The 12821-nt window shown below is 43.0% G+C and overlaps 1 protein-coding gene across 1 annotated transcript in view; it reads left to right on the top strand.

The window, feature by feature from the left end:
• LOC124593957 (zinc finger protein ZIC 1-like) overlaps positions 1-12821 on the top strand; it is a 260252-nt gene that overhangs the window by 21568 nt on the left and 225863 nt on the right. The gene's annotated exons all lie outside the window — the stretch shown is intronic.

Genomic DNA, 12821 nt, shown 5'->3' with positions numbered 1-12821 from the left:
CATTGGTGTAGATTTAAGATTTCCTGTCACTATCTTCGTTGCGTCGCGTAGATGGGTATACATTTTGTTGACATTCATGCGATGTGACTTTTCCAGGCTTTGGCTACTAATCTTGAAAACAGACACTATCGGTTTCTTTGTCTTTGTTACACACGATTAAAGAGAGCCGCCATTCATGTCATCAAATGTTCCTGCATTTCCTTAAGATCGTCCAACGATGATCCATTCCGGTTGACAACAGCCAGCATTACCAGCGTACTCTCTACTATTGTTGCTAACCCTGTCTGGCGAATTATTTACGTGTGCTGACAACTTTTAGAGAGCGACGTTCGTGCCGTGGTGACGCACGAGACTCCATTCGGGAAGACAGCGGTTCAAGTCCCCGTCTGGCCATCCTGAATTAGTCTCCCGTGCTATCTGTAAAATTCTTAAGACAATGCTGGAACGGCTCCTTAGAATAGGACACGGCTGAATTCCCGTCAGAATTGTCCCAGCTGTCTCCTGTCCGAACTTGTACTGCGTCTGCAGTGTCAGTATTGTCTACCGGACGATAAACCCTGAGCTTTGTTTCTTCCTATGTTGAAAAGACCAGTGATTTTATTTGACTTTCGTGAGGCTGTCCTAACATTACATCCCTGTCTGTTGGGCATGTGCTGCCAGTGCAAAGTACTTAATTGTGTTCTGACTTCTAGCCTTTCTCTGTTGATCGTTCAGTGTCCTCTGCTGTTTCTCGGCTTTCCTGAACTAATTACGAGTCTTGTTGCGCTTCGTCTGGACATACTCGACTAGCTTTCCTGTTGAACGTTGACCATCTTGTATAACGTGCTTGTCTCTCATTGAAGCGTACATCCAGCCAATTGCGTATCTCAAGATGCTACATAATGTATTAGGTTTAGTTGACGATGTGGTAATGTCGTATGGCATCCAGGACTGCAGGAGGGATGAATTTACATCTGATTCTGTGTAAAGTGTCTGCACGGCAGAAGAAGGTTAGCATGGTACCACGTTAGGATTTTTTTCCTGTTCCATTCGTCTACGAGGTGCAGAAAGAATGAATATGCTTCCGTGCTATGTAGAGAGTGAATAATTCTCCACGTTTTCCGTTTAGCCCTGCTTCACGAAAGTATCACTTTAGGTATTTCATCACTTCCGTGACGTTCTCCCGTGATTCAAACAACACGTGCCGCCCTTATTTGTATCCCAGGGAGAAGAAATAAAAATTCTTGAGGTTTTCCTTTAACGTTATAATTCGGTGAGATAGAGCACAGAATTTGGATGAGCAGTTGAATAGAATGGACAATGTCTTGAAAGGAGGATATAAGACGACTGTAATCAAATTGTAACACTGGCAGTGGAATTTAATCGATTTAATTCAGGCGATACTGAGGGTATTAGATCAGAAAACGAGGCACTGAAATCAGTAAATCAGTTTTACTATTTGGTCAGGAAAGCAACTCGTGATGGCCGAAGTAAGGAGGGGGGGGGGGGGGGGGGGAGACGTAAAATGCAGGCTGGTTATAGCACGCAAAGCATTTCTCGAAAAGAGAAATTTCTTAACATCTAATATAAATTTCAGTGTGAAGAAGTGGTTTCTGCAGTTTAGCCTTGTACAGAAGTGAAACGTGAATGATAACCTTCTTAGAGAAGGAGAGGATAGAAGTATCTGAAATGTGGAGCCTCAGAAGAGTCCTGAAGATTAGATGGGTAGGTCATGTAACTAATGAGCAGGTACTGGTTAGAATTGGGAGAAAAGAAATTTGTGGCATGACCTGATTAAAGAAGGGAGGACAGGACACATTCTTGGGCAGCAAGAAATTGTCTGTTTGGTATTGGAGGGGGAAGGGATAAAAAATGTAGACGGAGACTAATGTACGAATACAGTAATCTGGTCCAAATGGCTGTAGGTTGTAGCAGTTACTCGGGTATTAAGAGGCTTGCACAGGATATACCAGTCTTTGGGCTCAAGACTGCAATAACATATCTTGTTAGTCATGTTCGGTATGGGTACCACGCATTCGGACAATAAGGGGCTTCCTCTGTAGACTACTTGCGTTTAATTGGTTTCCTGCCCCGTGCCGTACATACGACTCGAGTTGACACGATCGTTTGTATATCGCAACAAGTTGTTACACCCAGGTATTTGTATGACTCATTGATACTGTAGTCATATGATACTACTATTTTTTTTATTTTTTTTTTTTTCAAATGCGGAATTACATTTCCACGAGTGCACAATTACGTTTCCGTACAGTCAGAGCAAGCTGCCAGTCTGGGCACCGCTTCCTGTTGCTATCGCATGCTCTGACTTCTGAGTCGTGTTTTCTGTCCGTCTGCTTGCGCCGTACAAATTCCTGGGGCCGCGGCTTTCAGATGCCCCCGGCTGGAGTGACGTCGCCTTTAATCGAATCAGGCGCGCGCGCCCGTGCCCCGGCCTACCCTTTGCGCGCTCTCCCCGAGCGCCGCCGCTGCGTCAGTCGGCCTAAAAGCGCGTCCAATCGCGCGTCGGCCGGGGCCCGCGGCGCTTTATCCGTCAACACGACGTCGTCCGCCCACCGCGCTGCCGTGCCTTCTGCTCCGAATCCTGCAAATCACTCCGCAGTTGTCTCTGCGCGAGAAAGCAGCAAGCGCGCCTTACCCTCTCTGTTCGCCTACCACATCTACATCTCCTCTATACTCCGAAAGCCACCTTCCGGCGTGTGTGCGGAGGGTACTTTATATACCACTGTTAGCTCCCTCCTTAATCGTTCCAGTCGCGAATAGTGTGTGGGAAGAACGATTGTCAGCAAGCTTCCGTGTGGCCTCGAATCTCTATAATTTTATCTTGACGATCTTTTCGCGTCATGGACTGTGAGGCTGGTCCCGGCGGAGGTTCGAGTCCTCCCTCGGGCATAGGTGGGTGTGCTTGTCCTTAGGATAATTTAGGTTAAGTAGTGTGTAAGCTTAGGGACTGATGACCTTAGCAGTTAAGTCCCATAAGATTTCACATTCATTTGAACAATTTTTTGATTTTTTCGCGAGATGTACGTAGGAGGAAGCCTTACGTTTGTTGATTCTTCTACAATCGTACACTCTGGGAACTTTTACCAATAAACCACACCGTGATGCAGGACGCGTCTCTTCCAGTGTCTGCCACTGGAGTTGGTTAATCAACTCTGTGATGCTTTCGTACTTAATATCGTGTCGACCTCCCTTTGCCCGGCACTGTGCAGGAACTCCACGTGGCATGGACTCAACAAGTCGTTGGAAGTACCCTACAGAAATACTGACCCATGCTACTCCTTGTAGCCCTCCACAATTCCGAAAGTGTTGCAGGTGCAGGATTTTGTGCACGAACTAACCCCCCGATTATATCCCATGAATGTTCGATGGGCCTCGTGTCGGGCGATGTGGCTGGCCAAATCATTCACTCGAATTGTCCAGAATGATCGATAAAAATTCCATCGTCGTTTGGGAACGTGACGTCCATAAATGGTTTCAAATCGTCTCCAAGTAGCCGAACATCTGGAGGATCCAGCCGATTCCATGTAAACACAGTCCACACCATTATGGAGCCACCATCAGCTTGCTCAGTGCCTTGTTGATAACTTGGGTCGATGTCTTCGTAGGATCTGGGCCACATTCGTACCCTACTACCAGCTCTTACCAACTTAAATCGTGACTCATCTGATCAGGGTATCGTTTCCCAGTCATCTAGGGTCCAGCCAAAATGGTCACGAATCCAGTAGAGGCGCTACTGGCTGTGTTTGCTGTTAGCAAAGACACTCGTGTCGGTCGTCTGTTGATATAGACCAGTCTCACATTGATTTCTACAGTTATTTCACACAGTCTCGCTTGTCTGTCAACACTGACAGTTCTACGCAAACGCCAATGCTCTCAGCCGTTAAGTGAATGCCGTCGACACTACGTTGTCCTTGGTAAGAGGTAATGCCTGAGATTTGGTAATATCGGCATACTCTTGGCATTCTGGATCTCGGAATATTGAATTCCGCAACAATTTCCGAAATGGAAGACCCATGGGTCTAGCTCCAATGATTTCCGAAATGGATTGCCCATGCGACTAGTTCCAAATACCATTTCGCGTTCAAAGTCTGTTAATTTCCGTCGTGCGGCCACAATCACGTCGGAAAAGTTTTCAGTGAATCTCCTGAGTGCATATGACAGCTCCGCCAATGCACTGACCGTTTATAACCTGTGTACGCGTTACTACATCCATATATGTGCACCTCCTTATTACATGACTTTCGTCACCTCAGTGTAAATGAACCTGTAACGAAACGCGCTGCTCTTCTTTGGATCTTCTGTGTTTCCTCAATGAAGTTCTATCCGCCGACATTTACTCTCTAAAAATAACTCCTCAATTTCCGGAACTATCTGCTCCCGTGAAAATTAGCGATTACCGTGGGGTAGCCAGGTGCAGCCAGAAGTTCTGCACTCGAAACTGGTAGTGACTTTTTTTTTTTTTTTTTTTTTTTTTTTTTTTTTTTTTTTTTACAAAAAACGCTAATACACTGGTGGGAAACCGTACGAGACGGTCGGGTGGTGTCGGACACATAGCTTTTACGAAACTATAATCTTTTCTGAAGATTTTACTGGAACACTCTTCACACGAAATAATACTATCGCATGTTGCTTAACATAAGAGGAAAGCTCAACCTTGTAATAGCATAAATTCGTTATTTTTTTATATTTTTCGCATCATTTGCATATTGATTGCTTGATAAATTTTTGGATGGTGGTATCGGACATGAATGTGTGTTGTATATAAAACAGGCATATTTGTGACAAAAATTGTTCTTAACTCGATCATAAATTGTTGTAAGCTTTAACTTGTGCGTCAGCTGATCTAGTTTGTCAAAAAATGTGTCAACTTGTTCCTTGCTGAGACCCATTGTTTGCTCCCAACTCGTCGCTGTCCTACTGTCCTCAGTTTTTTAAGTCTGCATGCCTTTTTATAAAATCACATTAAAAACCTTTCTCATTTTCATTTGCGTCTCTTTGAATCGGTGATTTATTTTCAGTTTATTTTCATATTTGTACATTATATTTGACAACTAAGTGTTTACACAAAGGTAAAATATTTAACATGATCTTACGATAATGTTTCCTGTTCATCGCTGAATGTTCTCGGAGAAAAACTTAGTATTTACTAAAACAGGTTTCATGGCCATCTCTCTATTTCCCGCCGAACCTTTAAGTACATCTTGGATCTAAATAATTCACAGGTGCCTGCCTGATTGCCATTTCAAGAAATTTGACTATTTCTATTGCTTCATTCTCGTTATTTTCATCCTGTTTACGCCTTTATTTCTCCATCTTTCCCTATTAAAGAAAAGAAACGTAAAAAAGTTGAATTTTGTCCCGTCTGTTTTGTCCGGAACAACCCGAAATGTCTTTGATGCAACGCAGACTTACCAGTGTGCTTGTTCGACGTTCCCAGTTTTATTACTTAGGCTACACTTTGTAAGTGCCTCCAGTGCAGAAAAGGGTTCATCCAGTTCCACGAAACTCTAACTTGTACATAAATTAAGGCAGAAAATTGGGGTAAATTTTAACTTAACTACAGAGTTTATTTGCAAAAGGGCTATCCGATTTCACAAATGTAGATTTCGCAGTTATGTTAGGAATCAAAATTTTCGCGAATACTCAACGTGCACCGAGTACACGATAAACATCCAGACAATAGCTAAACTCCTCCCGTACTTTTGCAAGCATGTTATTAATGTTGGAAAGCAACGTAACAGATCACTAAATTGTTGGGGGGGGGGGGGGGGAAGCACATGACGGAATCTTTCACAGATGCCTCCCCCATAAACACCCAGCAGATAAAGTGACATCAGGCGACCTAGGAGGCCAGTGGTTCAAATGCAAGATTGGTCCATTTATCACGGCCGACTGCGGTTTGAGGCGGCTCATTATTAAGAAACGTTCTGGTATACAGGTGCCAGTACGTTCATGCTTCATCTCGCTGAAAGTGAAATTTTCCATGTTACCGCAATTGTGGGAAAAGCCATATGGACTACAATGACGAGTGTTTGGAGAAGCTAGGTAGCTGCACCATATGAACTGGCAACTTAACAGCGCCGAGGTGAATTTTTAATTTCGATGTGTATTATGACGTCCATTCCAGTTCTCTATTTTGATGCATGTATAATGTACATCGCTTTTAAACCGGAGACTTTTTGAAACGCACTTCGTATTAAATGAACCATTCTAGGAAAGGAATCCTAGGTGACGTTGGTATGGTTGAAGATCAATTACCGTGTGTTTCGGCGGGCAAGACTACAATCGGATAAGAAGAGGTATAAATTTTCGTCAAAGTTATATAGTTGTTATATAGTTGTAAGTATGCCCATCTTATAAGACCAAACTATCAATGGGCTGTAAATTTAGTTTAGAACAGTGATCATCTAGATAATAATACGCGCACTGATACGGGCAATGATCTTGAGTGTTTACAAAAGAATCTTACTGGCTAATCGGTTTTGCAGACATACCCGTTCTGCAGTACTACACAATTGGTACAGTTGCACACGTCATAAAGTAAAAGCCTCCTTCAGCATAGTTTGATGTTGCTGAGCAACAATGATACAATAATTTTTAAATGAACACACTCCCATTTGATTGTATTGTTGTTTATTTAATTACGACCTAGGTTTCGGCCTTTACGGTTTTGCCTGCAGAAGGACGTGCCGAAAAACGAATTCATATGTGCAGCTAACAAGTATTGTTGAAGTTTGTGTTCTGTGTTCAAACATTTTGTACTGTAATTGCAATCGGCGTAAAATTTGGAAAGTGTGTGCCTAATGATGGAACCAACAAGAAGAAGTAAATACGGAGCAAGATTCAAGATAAAGCTTCAAAAACAGGCTAATGAGTCGAACGCCTGTGCCGCAGCCAGGGCTTTTAATATAACAGAGAAGATCGTAAGAGATTAGCGAAAGAATGAAGATGCGATTTAAAAAATGCCACTGAAGAAATGTTCATGAGAAGAGGAATAGCTTACTGGCCAGATTTAGAAAATAGCGTTGAAGATTGTGTACAAGAACAATTGTTATATTGTTACAAGAAATATGATGAAGGGCTTATGCACTGAAGTGGACACAAGACAGTCCAGAACACGGCAAAGAGATTAAAGGCAATAGTTGGTTGGTACAATCGTTTCGTGAACAGAAGAAGTATGTAATACGGCAGAAAACAAAAACTCCGCAGAAATTATCGAAAAATCTTGACCATGTAGTTACAAGTTTTCGTACGTTTGTCATTCATGTGAGGCAAAAATACAACTTTCTTTTGTCTCATATTGGAAATATGAATGAAACACCGATCAACTTCGATATAATAAACAACAGAACTGTGGAAACAAAAGATGTAAAAACTGTTCAAGTCAGAAGTACAGGCCATAAAAAGACCAGGTTTACATTAGTACGAATATTAACATGCATGGCTGGTGGAACAAAGTTGAGGCCTATGGTCATTTTCAGACATAAAATTATTTCTAAAATAAAATTTTCATCAGGCATTTTTGTACATTTTCACGAAAAGGGTTGATGGACGAGAATGGTGTAAAATTGTGGGTGGACAAGTGGCTGTGGTGACTAGGTGCTCTACGAAATCAAGCAAGTTTGTTGGTGTGTGTATGTTCCGCAGTCAGAATACCAAATATCACACAGCACGAAGCAATATTAAGATTGCTGTTATACCGGGTGGTTTGACTTCGATGTTACAATGTTCAGACGTCTCTCTGCATAAACCGGCCAAAGACCACACGCGTGAACAATGGAACAGTTGGATGATGAATGGCGAAAAGTCATACACGAAAGGTTTGTCGGGCTGCATCACTTGATGTGATCAAATCAGAGGAAAAACTGAAATTGGTAATAGTAATCAAGCACCTCAAAAAGTGTGGGATTTCCACTGCTACGGATGGTACCGAGGACGATTTGTTGTGCGATATTGATGACGGAGCGGAAATCGATTCACAAGGTGCAGAATGAGAGCCATATGACGAGCTTCTCCAACTGGGGATGTACTTGAGAAGTTGCTTTCCTTAGACAATCACTGTGAGGAATTTGTAGCGTTTTAAATGCATTCATGAGTGATTTATTTGATTTTATAATGGTTTTAATTTATATAAATTTCGATCTATGCTTTATGTGTGTTGTATAAGACGGCCTCGATTTTTAGGTGCCTTCCTTATGCTTCAATTATCGTCTTATTTGCCGAAATATACGGTATTTAATCAACACAAAAATCGTCACAGGTCACCGTGAAGGGTTGATAACAAGTACTTCTTCACTGCAAATAGTTTCAGTCCTCAGACCATCAAAAAGCATAAAACCCAACAGAAAACACTGTTGGTAAGTAGTAAAACATATTACATTGTCAGTAACAAAAAATATCTTTAAACAACAACTGCTTGGAATGGGAGAATGAGAGTAGGGATATCAGGGGAACATTAACGACCGTGAGTTCGTCCTGCACCGCCAAAAACACGCAGAGGCTGGTTGGCTGGTTGCTTGATTTTTTTTTTTTTGGGGGGGGGGGGGGGCAAATAGCGAGGTCATCGGTCCCGTCGGATTTGGGAAGAAAGTCGGCCGTGTCCTTTCAAAGGACCCATCCCAGCATTTCCCTGAAGTGATTTAGGGAAGTCACAACACGCAAAGCATTTCGTTGATACTGCGGTGTTGAAAGTAACGCCGACGTCAGGGAACTCAGACCGGTGGCGAATTTTATTAGTGCAAGAAGTTTGCAGCACACATTTACCACACGGTGTTGCAAAAAATTAAATTGTTGGCGGAGGAAAATTGAGAGCTGCATGTGACAGTGCGAAGGGGATTATGCGTCTGGCAAAGAAATGCAATAGTGCGAATGACGTTCTTTTGTAATGTGAACTGAGAACACGAGCGATATTTGTGGTACAAGCGTGGCAGCAGTGTGACTGCTTTCCCGTAGCTTTCCTTTCCGCGTTAACCGTGTCCTTCCGGAGGTTCCTGTATACTGCGGTACATAGCTAGACTGGAATGTTCAGTATTCGTGTCTGCTCTGTACAGACTACAGGAATGAGAGCAAACGCACCCAAGCGCGCCTCACACCTCACCTTGCCGCAGTGCCTCTAATGGTCATGCGGTTCCAGAAGCACACCTGGGAGGCCATATGTGGTGGCAATTTTCTGCAAGGTGTTTCCGCCCTTTTATTCCTTTCGCTGTGCTCCCCGTGACTGACAAGAAGGAGAGACGGGGGGAAAAACAAAGCGCTTGACTCTTGTTTGTGGAGTGGGTCTCGACGCGACGTGTGTCTCGGTGGACAAGAGAGGCTCGGTGCTGAGTATTTATAAGGGCGGGGCGGGGTCGCGGGGCCCCGCTGTTTGATGCGCCGGCCCGGCGACGCCAAAAGAGACCGAAACGACACTCGCCGCGCCGAGCCGTGCGGCGCGCAATCGTATTGCTTTCCCATGTATCAGATTCGGACCAGAATTCGATACAAGCGGCCAGCCTAGCCTACATTGTCTTCCGCGTTTCGCAGATGTCGCCTTGGACGGGCGCTCCGATTCGGAGAAAATGGGACATCAGCGGAGACGTTGCTCCCCTTACAGCCAACGCAATACGTAGAGAATAGTACATCTCCTTGTTCTAGAAATCAAATAATTTATTGGTGACACGGATGCCCAAAAAATCACTCTTAACCCTTTATTGGGCAATTTTGCTCTCGAGGGACGTCGAATTATGCACTATTTTCTGCTACGTGTTTCAAGTTTTGACCATGGATGGGCAGTGATGGCTGCAAGCTATGTTTAAACTCTCTGATGCAACTGCAGTGTATTCTCTTCTCTCTGGCTCAAAGGTTCCGAATTTAGCAAACATCATGCTGGGCATGTGAGCATCAATTACCTGCTTAGCAGATCTTTCAACTTTTTGGCGTTGTTTTATCTCTTACAACTAAATGTGCTCATAAACTTAAGGAAAAGGTCTTTGAGGTGCGATATTACACAAATGTGGTAGCAAATTCCTACCTAGAGTTTATAAAAATGAAACGTGAAAAAATTATTAGGTGTAGGCAACATTGTCCCTACTTGTCCACCTGATTACCTGGGTGGTAACGTGCTTGCCTCCCATGGAAGCGGGCCCGGGTTCAATTACCGGCCGGGTTGGGGATTTTCTCCGGTCGTGGAGTGGATGTTGTGTTGTCCTCATCATCATTATTTCATCCTCATCACCGGCGCGCAAGTCGCCCAATGTGGCCATACGCTCATTTCATATTTTTTGTGCCTACTTGAAACATTGTAAACCCATGTGTAATGAGTCTAGTACTATGAATACTCATTTACAGGATGTGGGAGATGGAAGCGGACACATTTTATGGCCGAAATAAAAGACCTTGTATTATTTTGCCGCCAGAAGACTCTTGCGTCTCCAATTATGGTTGTGACAGTGTAAACTGTAAAGAATCATTTGATAATTTTTCCTGTATACTGTACTTAATAATCCACCTGAAATAGTTGGACATGTACGTAGTTGACACATTCAGAAAAAAATAACAACTTGATAAACCCCCCTCTCTATAGGTACTGTAGTAGTAGTTTTGTTTACCGAAATGACAGTAATTCTGGGATCATAATCGCGAAGTAGTCAGACAATGACGTTATGTGTCTGGCGAGCCCCTTCTGTGGCACTGATCCTTTAACAGCTGCTAAGAGATGTAATTTGAAGACAGGGACAGAAATGCCAGAACCCCAACATTGCGCGGCAGTACAGTAAACACGTAGGTGGGGGAATAGGCTTTGCAGGAATGGTGACTGAACTTTACTGAATTCAAAACTACAGTGTCTCCCTCTATTTGGATTCTCTTCACCTTTTTGGGCAGTGAATGTATAGTACTTACATAACCGAGAAAAAAGTGACGGTAAAATGTCATTGAAGCAGTTCTAAGGAGATGATAGAGTCATGTTTTGTGAGAGGGAGAAGCCTAGAAGACCATCACTGGATGCACAAGCAGTCTACAAGAAGAGAAGGAAGCAGCAGTTCATGTCCCATTGGATGAAGTACAGAAGTTTTTGTCATTAACAGCAGTATGGGCCAGATTATCGGCGACTGGGTGTTCGACTGCGAAAACTGGAATTGTCCTGTGCTTTGTATCAAAGAGAAATTGATTTATGACATTCCACACCAACTAATGCAATACGTAACCATCCTTTAGGAGCATGGAACACTACTTTAGTGCTTGGTGTTGACCCGTAGGTCTTTACGGACGATGTTCCTTACAGGCAAGACTTTTTCTCCATAATACTGGTGATTGTGCCCAATAAAGGATTAGCAACCTGACTGAGATAGGTTTCTCTGGTGCAAGACACAGGAGCGTGCCCTGTTTGGGAGGGGGACGCGGTGCTCCAAGCACCGCCTGACATCCAGATTTAGGTTCTCCCTACTATCCATAAATGGCCTGAGGCGAATGCCCGGATAGTGAAAGGGCAAGTCAGATTTCCTCACTATCTGTTCCAGTACTTCGTCTTTCATGACTTCGTTGTCGATGGAATGCCAACACCTTGATAACATGCGTCACAGATCCTTCCATTACTGTATTAATTCTTTCCGAGACATACCGATTACTCTGTTCCATTTATGTGCCTTTTGAAGGCCATCACCTTGAAACTATGTAGTTTCTTGTTTCATAGATCATATTCACATAAATATATGATGTGGAACGTGTCAACAGAACAAAAAGGCCCTGTAAATGGCAAACACGTACAAGCGTTAGTAAGATAAAAAAGATTTTGTTTTCTTACATGCCGGTCATTTACAGGTTCTTTCTGTAAAACTGGTTAGTTATGTATATACAGGAATAACTCTGTGTTATAGAAGGAGTTGTTAAAGAGAAACATATATAACCTACATTTTGAAAACACTTGCGCTATTTGCCAGAATTTTAATTCCAGGGGTACATTGTCAAAGAGTTTTATAGGTACGTATTTCACCCCTTTCTATGCCAGTGTTGGATACATTAAGGGAAAAGCAGATTGTTTTCCATCTAGTACCTGTGAATATCTCTGCTGCTCCCAAACTGAGATGGATTGTTGAAAAAAGCAAATTTTATAACTTGATAACATGTTCTGTCAAACTGTGATTAAAATTCCGAGGTGCTTAACGAGATGCCGACAAGACGTGCGTGTGTGATACCCGCTGATAATTCTAATTACTCATAATTCTAATTACTTTGTTGTATGTAATCAATACTTCTTGTGTAAGCGAGGACTTACCGCAGAATATTATCTCATATCAGTGAATGATCCACGAAGCTGGTAGTTATTTTTATTGTAAAAGTACCTGAACCGGCGGGCCGGAGTGGCCGAGCGGTTCTAGGCGCTACAGTCTGGAACCGCGCGACCGCTACAGTCGCAGGTTCGAATCTTGCCTCGGGCATGCATGTGTGTGATGTCCTTAGGTTAGTTCAGTTTAGGTAGTTCTAAGTTCTAGGGGACTGATGACCTCAGAAGTTAAGTCCCATAGTGCTCAGAGCCATTTGAACATTTTTTTGTACCTGAACCTAAACGTTTTAGCATTCCATTATACGCGGTTTTCATCAATATGCATATCTAAAAACTTAGAACTTTCTACCCTATTTTTTTTCTTGAATTTCCTGTTGGTGTAGCAGGTTAATAGCAGCACGTCCTCGTGCTCTATGTCTTGCACTATCACTGAGTTGGAACAGTCACGTTCTGTAGACGTAACATCAGCAGCATTCTTATGTGCACAGGAGTTGCTCCAAACGTTCAGAGTGAAAAATATACAAATCTAGACGATGCTCAACTGTGTACTTTGGAAGTGTGA

Source organism: Schistocerca americana, chromosome 2, assembly GCF_021461395.2.
Source record: "Schistocerca americana isolate TAMUIC-IGC-003095 chromosome 2, iqSchAmer2.1, whole genome shotgun sequence".
Classification (NCBI taxonomy): domain Eukaryota; kingdom Metazoa; phylum Arthropoda; class Insecta; order Orthoptera; family Acrididae; genus Schistocerca; species Schistocerca americana.
This window is presented reverse-complemented; position numbering and strand designations above follow the sequence as displayed.